At 42.6% G+C, this 15,777-nt stretch overlaps 1 protein-coding gene across 3 annotated transcripts in view; it reads right to left on the reverse strand.

Moving 5' to 3' along the window:
- The window catches only part of RASAL2 (RAS protein activator like 2), a 239,765-nt gene that overhangs the window by 189,438 nt on the left and 34,550 nt on the right, over positions 1 to 15,777 (reverse strand). The gene's annotated exons all lie outside the window — the stretch shown is intronic.

Consider the following 15,777-nt stretch of genomic DNA (forward strand, 5'->3'; position numbering starts at 1 on the left):
TTTTTTGTGTTGTTTTTTCCCCCCTTTGTTTTTTCCCTGTTTAAATATGTTCCTTATTTTTTCTTTTTGTAACTTATAAAATCTTAATAAAAATCTATTGGGGGGAAAAACAGAACCCAAAGATGGTATGTCACAGCTTCAGCAAGTACTGCAGTCACTGTTAAGTATGCCTATTATATCAAAATTCTTGGAAGAACAGATCTCTATGGCTGCAGCATATGCAGCATCAGTCAGCAGACTGGGGGGGGGGAGTGGACAAACACGGGGGGGGGGTACCACAGGGGGGAAAGCCAATAATTACTTAGTTCTGTTCAGACGTTACTTTCTCAACCAGTGATGTGGGATGTCCAGGGGAAAATAACTGGAGTAATTTCCATAGGGTAGTTTTCACTGGGGCGGGGGGGGGGGGGAGTCCAACTGCATTAAAAATGTTCTGATGCCCTAACTTAAGAGTTTATTTTAAAAAGCTAAAGGTAAAGGACCCCTGACAGTTAAGTCCAGTCGCAGACGACTCTGGGGTTGTGGTGCTCATCTCGCTTTACTGGCCGAGGGAGCTGACGTTTTCCCACCGTTTTTCCAGGTCATGTGGCCAGCATGACTAAGCTGCTTCTGGTGAAACCAGAGCAGCGCACGGAAACACTGTTTACCTTCCCGCCAGAGCGGTACCTATTTATCTACTTGCACTTTGATGTTCTTTCGAACTGCTAGGTTGGCAGGAGCTGGGACCAAACAACAGGAGCTCACCCTGTCGCGGGGATTTGAACCGCCGACCTTCCGATCAGCAAGCCCTAGGCTCAGTGGTTTACACCACAGCGCCACCAGCAAAGTTAATTTTAAAGGTAAAGGTAAAGGTACCCCTGCCCGTACGGGCCAGTCTTGACAGACTCTGGGGTTGTGCGCCCATCTCACTTAAGAGGCCAAGGGCCAGCGCTGTCCGGAGACACTTCCGGGTCACGTGGCCAGCGTGACATCGCTGCTCTGGCGAGCCAGAGCCGCACACGGAAACGCCGTTTACCTTCCCGCTGGTAAGCGGTCCCTATTTATCTACTTGCACCCGGAGGTGCTTTCGAACTGCTAGGTTGGCAGGCGCTGGGACCGAGCAGCGGGAGCGCACCCCGCCGCAGGGATTCGAACCGCCGACCTTTCGATCGGCAAGTCCTAGGCGCTGAGGCTTTAACCCACAGCGCCACCTGCGTCCCACAAGTTAATTTTACTTGTATTTAATAAACTGCTAGGCTTACCTATTAATTTATTTGCAATTGACTTCCATTCAGTGTTACTAATGAACTTATGAAATGGGGGAAAAATTCTGTGGAAACATAAAGCACTTAAAAACCTACTGTCCCACATAATTTATCTCAACCTGACAAACATCTGTCAAGCATATTTGCCTCTAGCTGCAGGAAGAAGTAAATACTGGATTAAGGGATGTGCCCCAACAATTTGAACATAGTCTATCCCTGATGCAGTGATGACTGAAACCTAGTCAAACACAGATGTGGTTGGTGTGTGTGTGTGTGTGAGAGAGAGAGAGAGAGAGGGAGAGAGAGGGAGAGAGAGGGAGAGAAACTGCATTCAAATGGAGATAACCACAGTAATGGAGGATAAACTGAAGGTTAACTCTGTCCTCAAATTTATCTATCTTAGGAATGTATATCATGCCTTCAAGAAACTTTCCATGGCAGCATAAACACAGCATAAAATAAATGTAAGACATAGAAATTAAAAACACATTAAAACAAACTAAAAGCAAAAGTATATGCTAAGAACTGGAAAGAAAGATGAAACCCTACAAAAGAACAACGGCTGCATAAACCAACAGCATTTGCAGAACTAGCAAACATGGCAGCCAAAATAAGGAACCACAAGGGGCGAGTGGGAATGCTTTGAGGAGTATTGAAAAAGATATTATATCAAAAGCAACTTTCAAGTCGGGGTAACCTTCTGGTAAAAAGGACAGCAGCTAACTACAACGAAGGAATTAAAGAGGAAAAATTGTGTGATGGCCTGGGATTCCGATTCAGAGGCGGAACCAGAGGAATCCCAGCCTGCACAGGAGTCCCCGCCTCCAGGGCCGGCTGAACTGGGGCAAGGCCTAGATTCTGAGGAGCCTGCACCTGTGTCAGATCCTCAAGAGCAGGCACCAGGTGAAACCCTTCTGGCCCCAGAGGTGCTTGAGGACTCAGTGGCTACAGGTGAGCCTCCTCCGGGGCCCAGTAACCCTTCGGCCTCTCCTGAACTACAGAGGCTTAGGGCAGAGAGGCGAAGGGAACTGGTTGCTCCCAGGAGGAGTGCTCGCCTTAAGGCCAGAGGAGGCAGGGCTCCTGGGGGCCGGGACCGCCCCTGGCCTTAGAAGAAGATAAAGGTCAGTCAGCCTGGTCCCAGGTTGCGGGAGCAACGTCGTTGTTGGCTTCAGACCTTCCAGTGTTCCTGTTCCCTGCTCGGCCTCCTGTTCCTGACCTTCCAGCGTTCCTGTTCCCGCCCGGCTCCCAGCTTCTGACCTTCCAGCGTTCCTGTTCCCTGCCCAGCCTTCTGCTTCTGACCTCCCAGCGTTCCTGTTCCCCGCCCGGCTCCCTGTTTCGGACCTCGCCTTTCATCTCGTGAACTCTGACTACGATCACAGTACCTTTCCCCCGGGACCAGCACAAATTGGGTGGATAAAGTATCTAATATGCAGCAAAAACAAGGTACAGTGGTGCCTCTCAAGATGAAATTAATTTGTTCCGCGAGTCTCTTCGTCTTGCGGTTTTTTCGTCTTGCAAAGCACGGCCATTAGCGGCTTAGCGGATTAGCGCTATTAGCGGCTTAGCGGTTTAGCGGCTTAGAAAAAGGGGGGGAAAGGGAAAAAACTCGCAAGAACTCGCAAGACGTTTTCGTCTTGCGAAGCACCTCGAAAACGGAAAACCCTTTCATCTAGCGAGTTTTTCGTCTTGCGAGGCATTCGTCTTGCGGGGCACCACTGTATATCTAGTATGCCTCTGAGTGGTAAGTTGGGAAGTCTGTATAGAAACAAGGTGCAGTAGGAAAACATGATGTGTAATCAGAAAACTGGAAAAACATTAAAAAATAATAGTAAAAAAATAATAATAGTAAAATCACTAGGGGCAGCAAAAAACAACTCCATAACGCCTGTCTAGCCCCCCACAAAATTGTTCCTGGTTGTAAAAACACGCTCAATTAAACACAGCCAACATCTTCAAAACTAAGAAACAGGCAAAGGCTCTCTGACTTTTCCTGCAGTTTGAACAGCAAGAAATCTTTTGGCAGAGTTGCTTCACCACCCTGGCAAGGTAATGTTACTGGTTACTCTCAGAAAGACTTAAAGAACCATTGGATTGAGAATCAGGTAAAAAAATGACACAACATATAAAAGTTACTTGCTGACCAGTGTTGTAAAAAATTAGGGTGCACTCATGCAATTGACAGAACCCTCCCTGAGGAACGCCCTCTCATCAGATGTCCAGGAAATAAAGAACTACATAACTTTTAGAAGACATCTGAAGCCAGGACTGTATTGGAAAGTTTTTAATGTTTGATGTTTTACTATGTTTTAATGTGTACAGTACTGTAAGCCGCCCAGAGTGGCTAAGTAAACCCAGTCAGATGGGAGGACTATTAATAATAATAATAATAATAATAATAATAATAATAATAATAATATAAAATAAAATGGCAATAGGATTTGCTGCGTTTCTAAGATCAAAGTCAGAGAAAAAAGGAAAACAGTTGTATGTCATTACATGAAATCAAATTCCTCGCAACCCATGAGAAAGGTAAGGTGGAAAAATAAAGAATGAGGTAACGAGCAAGAATGATGACTACCAATGAGATAAGATGAAAAACATTAGGTCATTGGGAAAAGAGGAGACATAACTTAAGCCGCTTTAAAGCCAATAATTACAAAGATATTTACAACTCCTGGTGAGGGAATGAGCAATGAAAGGGAGGGCTGGTCCCCTTTAAAAGATAATGATAAAACTGGAGGTACTGAAAAGCTTGTAATGTGTCTAGATTGAGTAATGTCTTTGACTATACCACACTGCTAGTGTGATGGAGTTTGGTTTCTAAGAATCTGTATCTCCCACCCCACCCCAAAAAAGCCTGGTTCAAGAATGCTAAACATGCCATTACTATATTGTTAAGAATTGTGTATATTAGCGTTGCCATATTCCCCAAAGTGAAAATCCGGACAGAGTTGTTGAGGTTTCCTCCCCCCGCCAGAGTTGTTGAAAACATCTCCCTCAAAAACATTTGTTTTGGGGCTATTCTTAGATATATATTTTTTTGAATTCTTAAAAATGAATATACCGGGTTCAGCAAAAATCTGCCCAGACGCCATTTTTCTGGACGTAAGGCAGTCCTAGTTTGTATATATCTGTATTAGTGAGAGAACAAAGTGTTGCTATGGTCAATGTGTGGTTGAGCACTGAATGTTTTGTGCTCAATCCAGACATGTAAAATTAACTTTGCATCACGTAAATAACATTAGTCCTAAAGCAATTTAAAATACCGTATTTTTCACTCTATAGTACGCACCGGACCATAGGACGCACCGGACCATAGGAGGGGGAGAACAGGGGGGGGGTTCTTGTTCTCCCCCTCTAAAACAAGGTGCGTTCAAGGTGCGTTCACCCAAAGCCTCCGGAGCGCAGCAGGAGTTCCCGCTGCGCTCTGGAGGCTTCAGGCGGCTACCATCCCCAAGCTAGAACAACGAGACCGTCTCGCTGTTCTGGCTTCGGGGACAGCCTTTGTAGCCCCCGCAGAGCAGCTAACCCCAAGCTAGAACAGCGAGACGGAGCGCTGCGCAGTGCTCCTTCTCCCTGTTCTGGCTTTGGGCTTAGCCGCACAGCCTGCATTCGCTCTATAGGACGCACACACATTTCCCCTTAATTTTTGGAGGGGAAAATGTGCGTCCTATAGAGCGAAAAATACGGTAACTGTGAATAACCCATACTGATGAGACCAAACAATCCTGGGGGGGCCCATCTGGTCCTCTGTAAGCTTGGTTGTATCCAACAGCCTGCCAAATGTTCAGGAGGGTTCCCTTTGTTACAGATGTATTAGAAAAGCAGGGTGTAGAATGGGTCAGCAAACTATTTCAGCAGGGGGCCGGTCCACTGTCCCTCAGATCTTGTGGACTATATTTTTTTTTGGGGGGGGGGGGATGAAATAATTCTTATGTCCTACAAATAACCCAGAGATGCATTTTAAATAAAAGGACACATTCTACTCATGTAAAAACACGCTGATTCCAGGACCATCCGACGGCCAGATTTAGAAGGCGATTGGGCCGGATACGGTCCCCAGGCCTCAGTTTGCCTACCCATGGCCCAGACACATACTTTCCGGCATAAGAACCATGCATCAAAGTTTAAAGCCCAAAATGCAAGGAGAGTCTAATGGGCATAATGCAAATACACTGTGCGGGAATATAAGCTTTCATATTGCATTGGGAGAGGGAGCACTCTGGGGAAAGTTAAAGAACAACAACATATTTTAAGGGGGGGGTGTGTGCATGCAATAAGGGCAATGAACCAGCACCTCCATGTAACTTCTGTTATTTCTACAGGAGCAGCAGCAAGGGAAAATTTCAGCAGCAGTAGCACAAAAGTAATAACATTTGCATCTAACTAGTTTCATGCCGGAAAAACAAGTGGCACTTCTCTATGAACATGCTCCAGCTGTGAGCCAAGCAGTGCCTTGTGCTCCCCAGCAGATAGCACAGAAGCCACAATTGTGATGCTGCCTAATTATTTCAGATGCTCAGCAGAAATCAAGTTTGAAAACTACACATCAATTGTTCTTGTCTAAACCCATGCTTTCTTAATAGCTCTCAGTACATGGTTACTGCTATAAATTAATATTAATTCATTATTTTTAATAGCATGTAGGGAGCATTCAAAACATTACTGTATTTTTCAGTGTATAAGACGACCCCTATTTTTTTGAAGCCAGAATTAAGAAATCAATATTTTAAACATCAAACAGAACAATTTTGATATTTTATTAAATATTCAAAGCACCGGGAACTGGTGTAGCAACTCCTCCCGGCGCCTGAGGCGGTGGCGGGCAGCAGTGGAGCGTGCCCCACCAACACCCAAGATCACCCAAAGTTGTTGAGCTTTTGGGGGGAGATCGCCCAAAGTTGTTGTCCTGTCCTCCCAATGTTGGTTAAGAGGAAGTGTGGATGTAACAAAAACACTTGGGTAAATGGAGAAAAAGCCTGGTGATCCCTCCCTCAAATTGCCCCTCTCCTTGTTCCTGACCAAAGCAATACCCCAGGCTTTGGGACACGGGTGGCGCTGTGGTCTAAACCAAGGTGGCCAACTCCCAAGAGATTGCAGTCTACTCACAGAGCTAAAAACTGGCAGTGATCTACCCCATTTTTTGGGTTCAGGTCAGAGTTGTTGAGCTTTTTGGGGGGAGCCAAAGTTGTTGAGCTTCTTTGGGGAGAGCAGCTGATCTAACATTGATCTACCACAGACCAATCGGCCCCAGGGTGTAAATGTATTTAGCTAAATAATCATTGAATTTCTTCCATTCTTCCTGATACTCCTCCTCATTCTGATCGTGGACTCTGAAAAAACTGTTGAAATATACATTTATAAAGAAACCAGAGGCCTTTCTTCTTGGAATAACAGGTTTGGAATTGCCCAAGAAAGGTGTTAAATTATTTTTGTATGCCACAACTGCTGCTAGAGTATTACTAGGTAAGAAGTGGAAAACGCAAGAACTACCAACTGTGGAAAAATGGCAGATGAAGATGATGGACTTTTCGGAGCTAGCCGACCTGACCAGAAGCGTCCGCGATCAGAATGAGGAGGAGTATCAGGAAGAATGGAAGAAATTCAATGATTATTCAGCTAAATACATTAAGTTAAATTAATTGGAAAAAAGCTTGCAATTACCAGTTAGGCCTAGGATTTAAATAAGTAATGCGAGGAATTATTATGTTTAATGCTGAATTGGGAAGAATGACTGATGTTAAGCGATTAAGCTAAGGTTTTAAGAACTTTGATTTGGAAAACCGTTAAAATGATATTCATTAAAATCCAACTAGGGGGATACGAGTAAGTCACTTAACAATGTTAAAAAGATTAGTTTTAATAAGGTTATGATTTATGTTTGTCTTTTTAATTGTTAGTGTGGTGTTTTTTTTTTTTTAATTTTGTGAAAACCCAATAAATCTTTTTGAAAAAACAAAAACAAAATGCGCAACATGAAGCGCCTGTAACCCGAGGTATGACTGCACAAGACCCTGGTTGTAGGAATGAAACAGTACATATTCTTATTCAGCTATAAATGAATGTGTTTTAATAACCAAATTTGCATCATTATGTAGGAAATATATAAAGAAATTTCATTTAAATCAATCCACTCTGCCTTAAGGAAAGTCTTGTGCAAAGAAAAAGAGCCAACACAGGAACTCAGTGGGACTGACTGGTTTGGGGATCCATGCCAGCCCAACAGAAAGCACTTCATAGAAACATAAACTTATGGAATTCATACAATATAGTTTATTTTTCTCCTTTCAAGAACCACTCTTCACACAGTGGAAGCACAAGATATAATATTCAGTACAAGATATTTTTTAAAATTAGATAGTTATTTAAAAAAATAATTACATAATAGAGCTATAAATGATCCTTAGTCTATGTTTAACAAAGCCTTAAACTATATGTTTTAAAAAGTACTATGGGATAGTCATCATCTCCATGCCCTGGCTGCTGGACTGGTGTTTGGTCTCAACAAGCAAAACAATATTTTTAAGCTTCAGTGGGAAAAGTGAGATCAGCAGATTTTCATAGACTGGTTCCTGCAAGTCTGTATTTCTGTCGTCAGGATCCATTTTTCTTTTTAAAAAAACTGTAGTCAGTAATGCTTACAGTTTGCCGTGATGCATAATACAGAATACACTGGTATTATACAGACCATATTAGCTTGCCACTGATAAATAGATGCATATGGGATTATTTAAAAAACCAAAACTGATCTGTCTGACTGTATTTGATCAGAACTGCTCATTTGTAGGGGGTGATGCTTGCTGCTGTGTCCCCCCACCCAATGTAAGATTTTTTTAAAAAATCAGAAGACATCATTTTAAGACACCGTTTAATTGCATTCTTGAAGGAATGCATGACACAATTAAAGCAGCAGTAATGAAATGCACACTGCAAAACTCATGGAAGCGCTTGCCAACTTGGATCGTTCCAAGTGTTTGCATCATAAATATATAATGTGGGGCTGCAGCTGCTTTGCATGTTTCACTTACATATAATTAACAATATGCGCATTGTGGTCATTGAGACACTTGGCAGATATATCCACATACTGCACAAAGTTCTTATTGTGAAGTTATTTTCTAGCAGGAAAAAACCTTGAGTCAATCTAGGAAAATCTTTAAGAACAGATACCATACTAGTTGCAGTTTATAAGAAATTTGCTTTGATTTGCTTCCTTGGGGATTCCCCCCCCCCAACCCATTCCTACAGCAGCATCTACAGTAAAAACTCGTTTCTTTAAATGGAAGCCTAAATTCTCAACATTCTGGAAAGACATTGTGGGTTGCATAAAAGTGTCTCAGAGAGTGTTAAAACAAATGGCATAAGGTAGGAAACGGCAGAAAGACAAAAGCATTCTTCTTGTGCCATCTGATCAAGGTAGTCCAATATTGGGAGTCTCCTGAGAAACATCCCAATTATTGCCCTTCAAAAGCAGACATTATCATTCAACATAGCCATATTTAAATGGTCAATGCAACGTTCGGCAAAACACAACCATATTTTTTTACTAACGCTTAAAAGTGGAGAAAACACGGTGTTTTTAAACTAAAATCTGTGTCTTGCCTTCAGAATTAAAACATTTTAACTGCAAGATAGGTTTCCCCCATAAGCATGCAAAAGAAGAAACAGAAAGCTGAGGGCAGTATTCTTCAAACCTCAGCCACAGCAGACTAAACTTAGAAATGGGGAAACAGCCTTAGAAAGAGCTCAGGGGGGAGAAAAGAAAGGAGAACACTACACAAATTAATCTTTTTACCGAGATGCTGAAAAGAATCTGCAGCTGGCACAGGGCATTGTGTGCCAACTGCACATTCTCCAACCTCAGGCTGCAAGGACTCTGCTAATTACCTCTATTAAATGTTAGGAGAGCAAATCAAAGACAAGGCAAACAGGAAACCTATTGGAGGCCAACCAAAAGCTACAAGCTTGCCTTTTTCCATTAAAATGGACAATGAGAAGGCCTTTTAAATGATACAATTTGTTCCATAAGAGCACACAAAGAAGCAAGAGAGCGGGTGAACAGGTCTCACATCTGAAAGGGAAGCAAACAAAACTGTTCTCAGATGGAACAGAGCCTGAAGAGTTACTATCAAGCCTTTGGACTCCTCACCTAAAGTTCTCCCCTCCCAAGATGTCTATATCTTTACAAATTCTGAAAATATAAGGTAGTAACAAGATTTCATTGCTCAGCCAGTAAGAAGATGCCTTCATGCAACAGGGAATTTTCCCACTAGTCATATAATGTAATTCTGTAAGACGGACTCTAATAGTTCAAGTTCAATTTAGAATAGACGCATGGCATTTCCTATTACAGTGGTACCTCGGGTTAAGTATTTAATTCGTTCTGGAGGTCCGTACTTAACCTGAAACTGTTCTTAACCTGAAGTACCACTTTAGCTAATGGAGCCTCCCACTGCTGCTACACCGCCGGAGCACGATTTCTGTTCTCATCCTGAAGCAAAGTTCTTAACCTGAAGCACTATTTCTGGGTTAGCAGAGTCTGTAACCTGAAGCGTAAGTAACCCGAGGTACCACTGTATATTCAATAAGTAATCAAGAGTCAGGGCCAAGAAGAAGAAAAAACTGGGGGAAAGGAGAGGGACTTTTAATTTTTTGATATATTTTTTTAATGGAAGGATTATGAGGGGGGGATTAGAATGCTGACCAAAATGTTGAAGAGAAGGTATTCCTATACACAGCCCCCCAAAATTATTTCTAAAACTGTGTAACAGGAAGTCTTTTATGTAAGACTGTGTACAGTACAGTATCAGATCATTACAATACCTGCACATCAAGGACAGGCAAGATGCATTTCTAACTCTATTGTCACACAAAAAAGGAAGAAGGAAGCCCCCTTTGCTTCCTCTCGCTTGCATAGTTGGTGGATCTGATTCTGCCGCCTTGACTAGGCCTCAAAGGACTTTGAGATGAGAGAGGGAGAAAGCACAAAAGAACGTAACTTTATGGCCATCCGATTCATGCTGCTGCAAATCTGTTGGATCCAAAATTCAAAGGCAGAAATGTAAGTGATGACAGCACAGCTTTCGCATTTGACTGGATTGCAAAGGGGAAAAGCAGCATGCTTCAGGGTGGATGCTAGAAAGGGACTTTCAAATGCTGCAGAGTGCAGAACATTTTCAGATATTTGGCCAAGGAGTGCAGTCTGGGACTCTTGTCAAACACATCCCTCCTGCAACATGGTGGCAAGGCCTTTGCACAACACAGCCCCACACAACTCCTCCTGCTTCTTACCAACGTCAGATTCCTCCATCTTTTATAACATGTGAAAGAAACTGGTCTATGTTTCAAAATACACCAAATCAAGAAATAAGCTCATACGTGAAAGGGTACAAGCTTGTTTCAATCTGGGCAAACCTTCAGATTCTAGATCTCCATGATGAATATGATGACAGATACGTAGAAACAAAAATTGACAGTGATAACTTAGAAAAAAAGAGACAGATTAAATTTCATGTGGTGTTCACCAAGTTTTGTTTCCCCTCAACTCTTTTTATGTTGTAAATTAGTGCTTTATGACCGCCTGACACTGTGTAGGTCTAGAAAATACATAATTATTATTTACTCTGAAAAGCATTGTATTGCTATAATATTGATGGTTTCTGGGGGTATTTTGGGGCTTCATAAACCCGCAAAACCAGAGATGCTATATTCCTTACAGTTTAGCAGCTTGTATCTCCATTTGTAACAAGAAACATTCAAGAATTAATTCAGTTTGTAATTTTCTGAATAAACTCTAGTTTAATATATTATTTTAATATATTAGACATGATAATTGTATGGTAAACGAAGTTATAGATAATGCATTTTATTTTTCCAAAGTAGTGCAATGACTTTTGATATATAATGAATGAGGGTAAAGTACTGAGTGTTTTTTGGGGTTTTGTTTTTCATTTTTAAAAAAATCCTTAGTCTCCTTTCCCACAAAAAACATTGCTTGAAAATTCCCATAAATTTTACATCTCTAGAGCCAAGCTCAAATACTTGTTTTGGCCATGTGGTTCATTGAGCTACCCAGACTGATCACCATCTCGCAGCCTAACCAACCTCACAAAGCTATTGAGAGGATGAAATGAGGAACCATATGAGGGGCACCCCATGTTTCTTGATGGAAGCAGTGGATAAAAAAGAAGCACAGATTATTTGAACACAGAAATTAATCTTGTTCAATATGTGTTTGGACTCATAATTCAAAGTAAGTAAAGAAAACAGTAACTGCAGCAATATATTTGTAAAACTGCTCAGTGTAATTGCCATCCTGGGCTCCTTTGGGAGGAAATGCATTTAATTAATAAATAAATACAATGAAAACATTCTTTAAAGTATTTATAAACTACCTTTCACTCAAGGTTCCCAAGGCAGAAATATGTGAACCTCAAAATCACACTAACAACCAAACTAAAGGAGGTATTCTCAAAGATATTTGAGACATAAGTGGTTTAGGGCCGCCTTAAATGTCATCATAAGCACCTTAAATCTGGACTGGGGGAGTAAACCAGTAAACCAGGACAAGTGTTTCAGAATTGCTGTTTTAGATGAACACCCAAGGGTACCCAATAGCACCTTGGCTACTGCATTTTACTCCAGCTGCAACTACTACTGAATTCACAATGGCAATGAAAGCCTATTTTAGCGGACCTTTAAGCACACAGGGTCTGTGCAGATGTAATGACTAATCATGTTTTGTTTTTCTTTACCAGAGTTGAGTGGTACTACATCACACTCAGGTGTGAAATCGTGGTTTGAAGCAATTTTGAAAAATATAGTCTGCTCTCATCCCGGTTCAGCACTGCGTTTGCATCGAGCAAGCCATGGTTAGGAGATTTTCTTGCCTTGCCTCTTTCAAGTTTACCCTCCTCAGGTGCTATGAAAACACGTGAGAAGGGGCAGCAGGGACGAGCACAGTAGCTTTGCCCCCCCCCCTTTAATTTTCATTGTCTTCTGTGAGTTGGGGAGCCTCTTATATCTGTGGAGGCTCCCTATATATTTTGGAACAGCTACAGTCTGCAGAATGGTTTAACCATTGCTCCTCCTTTCCGGGGAACTTTGGGAATGGTAGCTCTGTGAGGGAAACAGGGGTCTCCTTACTGAACCAATATCTTGTTTTGGTAATGGTCTGGATGAGAGCCAACAAACTGAAGCTCAATCTAGATAAGAATGAGGCACAGTTAGTGGGCAGTTCCTCAGACCAGATGGCTGGGAGGCTGCCTGCTCTTGATGGGGTTACACTTCCTCTGAAGGAGCAGGTACAGTGGTGCCTCGCTAGACGAAATTAATCCGTTCCGTGAGGCTCTTCGTATAGCGGTTTTTTCGTCTTGCAAAGCAAGCCCATTGACAGCTTAGCAGATTAGCGCTATTAGCGGTTTAGCGATCAGCTGTTAAGCGGCTTATCAGCAGATCAGCTGATAAGTGGCTTAGCGGCTTAGGAAAAGGGGGGGGGGGAAACCCCGCAGGAACTCGCAAGACATTTTCGTCTTGCGAAGCAAGCCCATAGGGAAATTCGTTTTGCGAAGCGCCTCCAAAACGGAAAACCCTTTCATCTAGCAGGTTTTCCGTCTTGCGAGGCGTTCGTCTTGCGGGGCACCACTGTACGTAGCTTGGGGCTACTCCTGGATCTTCTGTTGTTGCTTGAGGCTCAGGTGGCCTCCGTAGCTCAGAGTATCTTCCAGCAGCTTCAGCTGGTGGCCCATCTACACCCCTATGTGGACAGGGATAGTCTAACTTCTATTGTCTACGCTCTGGTAACATCTGGGTTAATTACTCCAGCATGTTGTATGTGGGGCTGCCTCTGAAGACTGTTCAGGAGCTTCAGCTGGTGCAGAATTTGGTGGCCAGGTGGCTCACTGCCTCTGGGTCCAATTCAAAGTGCTGGTTTTGACCTGCAGAATCTGAAATAGCTCAGGACAATACCTGAAGGACCTCCTCTCCTCATAGAAACCATCCCAGACTCTACATTCATCATCTGAGACCTTTCTTCGTGTGCCTCCTACACATGAGGTCTGGAGGGTGGCAACACGAGAAAGGGCCTTCTCTATAGTGGCTCCCTGTTTGCAGAATGCTCTCCCCAAGGGGGGTTCGCTTGGCACCTTCATTATATATTTTTAGGCACCAGGCGAAAACATTCCTCTTCAACCAGGCCTTTGGCTGATTAATATTCTACAGCCTTTTAAATGTGTCTGTGGGAAGGCGGGGGGTATTGTTTTGCTGTTTTGTTTTACTTCTTTACTTGCTTTTATCCTGGATTTTATTCTGTGAACCGCCCCGAAATCTTACGATGAAGGACAGTATATAAGTCTAATAGATAAAATAAATAAATAATAGTGAACTCATGGCAGAGTTGAGAGTCAAACCTAGAAGCTGTGGAATCATTGTTCTGTCTTGTGTGTGAAATCTATCAATCATGGTTCACAGTGGGTGGCGCTGTGGGTAAAACCTCAGTGCCTAGGACTTGCTGATCGTATGGTCGGCGGTTCGAATCCCCGCGGCGGGGTGAGCTCCCATCGTTCGGTCCCAGCTCCTGCCAACCTAGCAGTTCGAAAGCACCCCTAAGTGCAAGTAGATAAATAGGTACCGCTTTATAGCGGGAAGGTAAACGGCATTTCCGTGTGCTGCGCTGGTGCAGGCTTGCCAGATGCAGCTTGTTACGCTGGCCACGTGACCCGGAAGTGTCTTCGGATGGCACCGGCTCCCGGCCTCTTGAGCAAGATGAGTGCGCAACCCTAAAGTTGGTCACGGCTGGCCCGTACGGGCAGGGGTACCTTTACCTTTACCTTACACTTAAAAACCAACCATGCAAAAAGGCCAACCCAGCAGACTGCCACAAGTGACAAAAAACAGTAAAAGCAAATGTTCAGGGCTCAGTTGGCTGCATAATGCAGTTCTCCACCAGAGTTTCCTAATTGCATGGATTAACTACTCCATTAACACAGCAGCTACGCAAAGCTTTAGGGCTACTATTGAATCGGTGGTATTTAATGTTCATACTGCTAGGGCAGGGCACAGGCCCACCATATGGCAAGGACTAATGAGAAGCTATCTGTTTTTGGCAGGGATCATCTCAAATGGGAGGTGCTTTCATACAGCCTAAGATGTACTATTTTGAATCAATGTATTTACAGAATTCAGTAATTAAAAAAGAAAAATTCAGTTATCTCTGATTTGAAAGTTCCCACTTTTTATTGTCCCATCACCACATCATAAAAAGCCCATTAAAAATCATTATGTTTTATGCTTATGATAATATTTTATTCTCTTGTTAATTGTGCTGTTTTAAATGTGCACTTTATATTTGACTTCCTTTAGCAATGTTTCCTTTTCGGATGTTTAAGGGTTTTTTGTTAACTTTGCTGCGTTAAATGTGCATTCTGCTATTGATTTCCTTTGTAACATTTTATTTTGAAATCTTTAATATTTAGTTTCCTGTTAGCTAACATTGCTTTGAATGTATACTTTATATTTAACTTGTGGAGCAAGTAATGCTTTACTCTGTGTTGTTTTATTTGCTGTAAACCGCTTTAAGTTTTTCTCTTAAAAACATAAAGCAGCATAGAAAAGAAATGAATAATAATAATATTTCACTATTTTATTTAAAAGCTGCTTTACTTTGACCTTTAGCCAAAAAGGCTTCCAGAGTGGCGTACAAGGATCAGTAGCAGGGCCGTCTCTGCCTTCAGGCTTATGATCTAAAAGGAATTACACACAAGGGAAAAAGCAAGCTTAGGAATGAGTTCTTTAAGTTATACGTTGGGTAGCCTAGATGATAGCTGAGGGAAGGCCAGAAACTGGTCTCTCTCTCTCAGCAGAGGCAATGGAATAACGCAGATTCCACTCTCTCCTCTGCAGAGGCTGATCAGGTCTCAACGGTTATGGTCTAAAATGTGAATGTGGTTACTGCCAAAAATCTGTGGCAAATGCAAAGATGCGCTGAACCCACACAGCACCCATCTCCTTAAAAATATCTCCATCTGACCTCAGCAACTTCTCCATTCTGTCTCCTGGCACATACCAAGTATTACACCTTTAAACTGATTCAAATGCCTTCCCCACTTCCTGCACAGAGCCAGTAACTAAGAAGAAAACTCTCAGATTAATACTTAGCAGCTCAGATAATAGCCAACATTCCGCTGTATACCTGACAAACTTCATGTGTCTTATAGTAGTGTTGTTGGCATTCATCTGTCTCGGGACATGATGGGAGAGTGCTCCTCAGGAGTAAAGTCAAACTACTGGAGAGTTACAGTCCTGCTGCGGCTGTAGAGAGACATGTTTTATTGCAGGTGGGCCAGATGAAGGAATCTGTTTTTGCTGTTATGGGTGCACCATACTGTATTTTGATATTTTGCTGGAGTGTCTGGGGAAACCCAGCCAGATGGGTGGGGTATAAATAAATTCATCATCATCATCATCATCATCATGGTGCTTCTTCTTTCTTTGCTCCTCCCAGTGGCCATTCCTCCTCTAGTCACTTAAGGATTTA

This window comes from Podarcis cretensis (assembly GCF_951804945.1).
Source record: "Podarcis cretensis genome assembly, chromosome: 6".
NCBI lineage: Eukaryota > Metazoa > Chordata > Lepidosauria > Squamata > Lacertidae > Podarcis > Podarcis cretensis.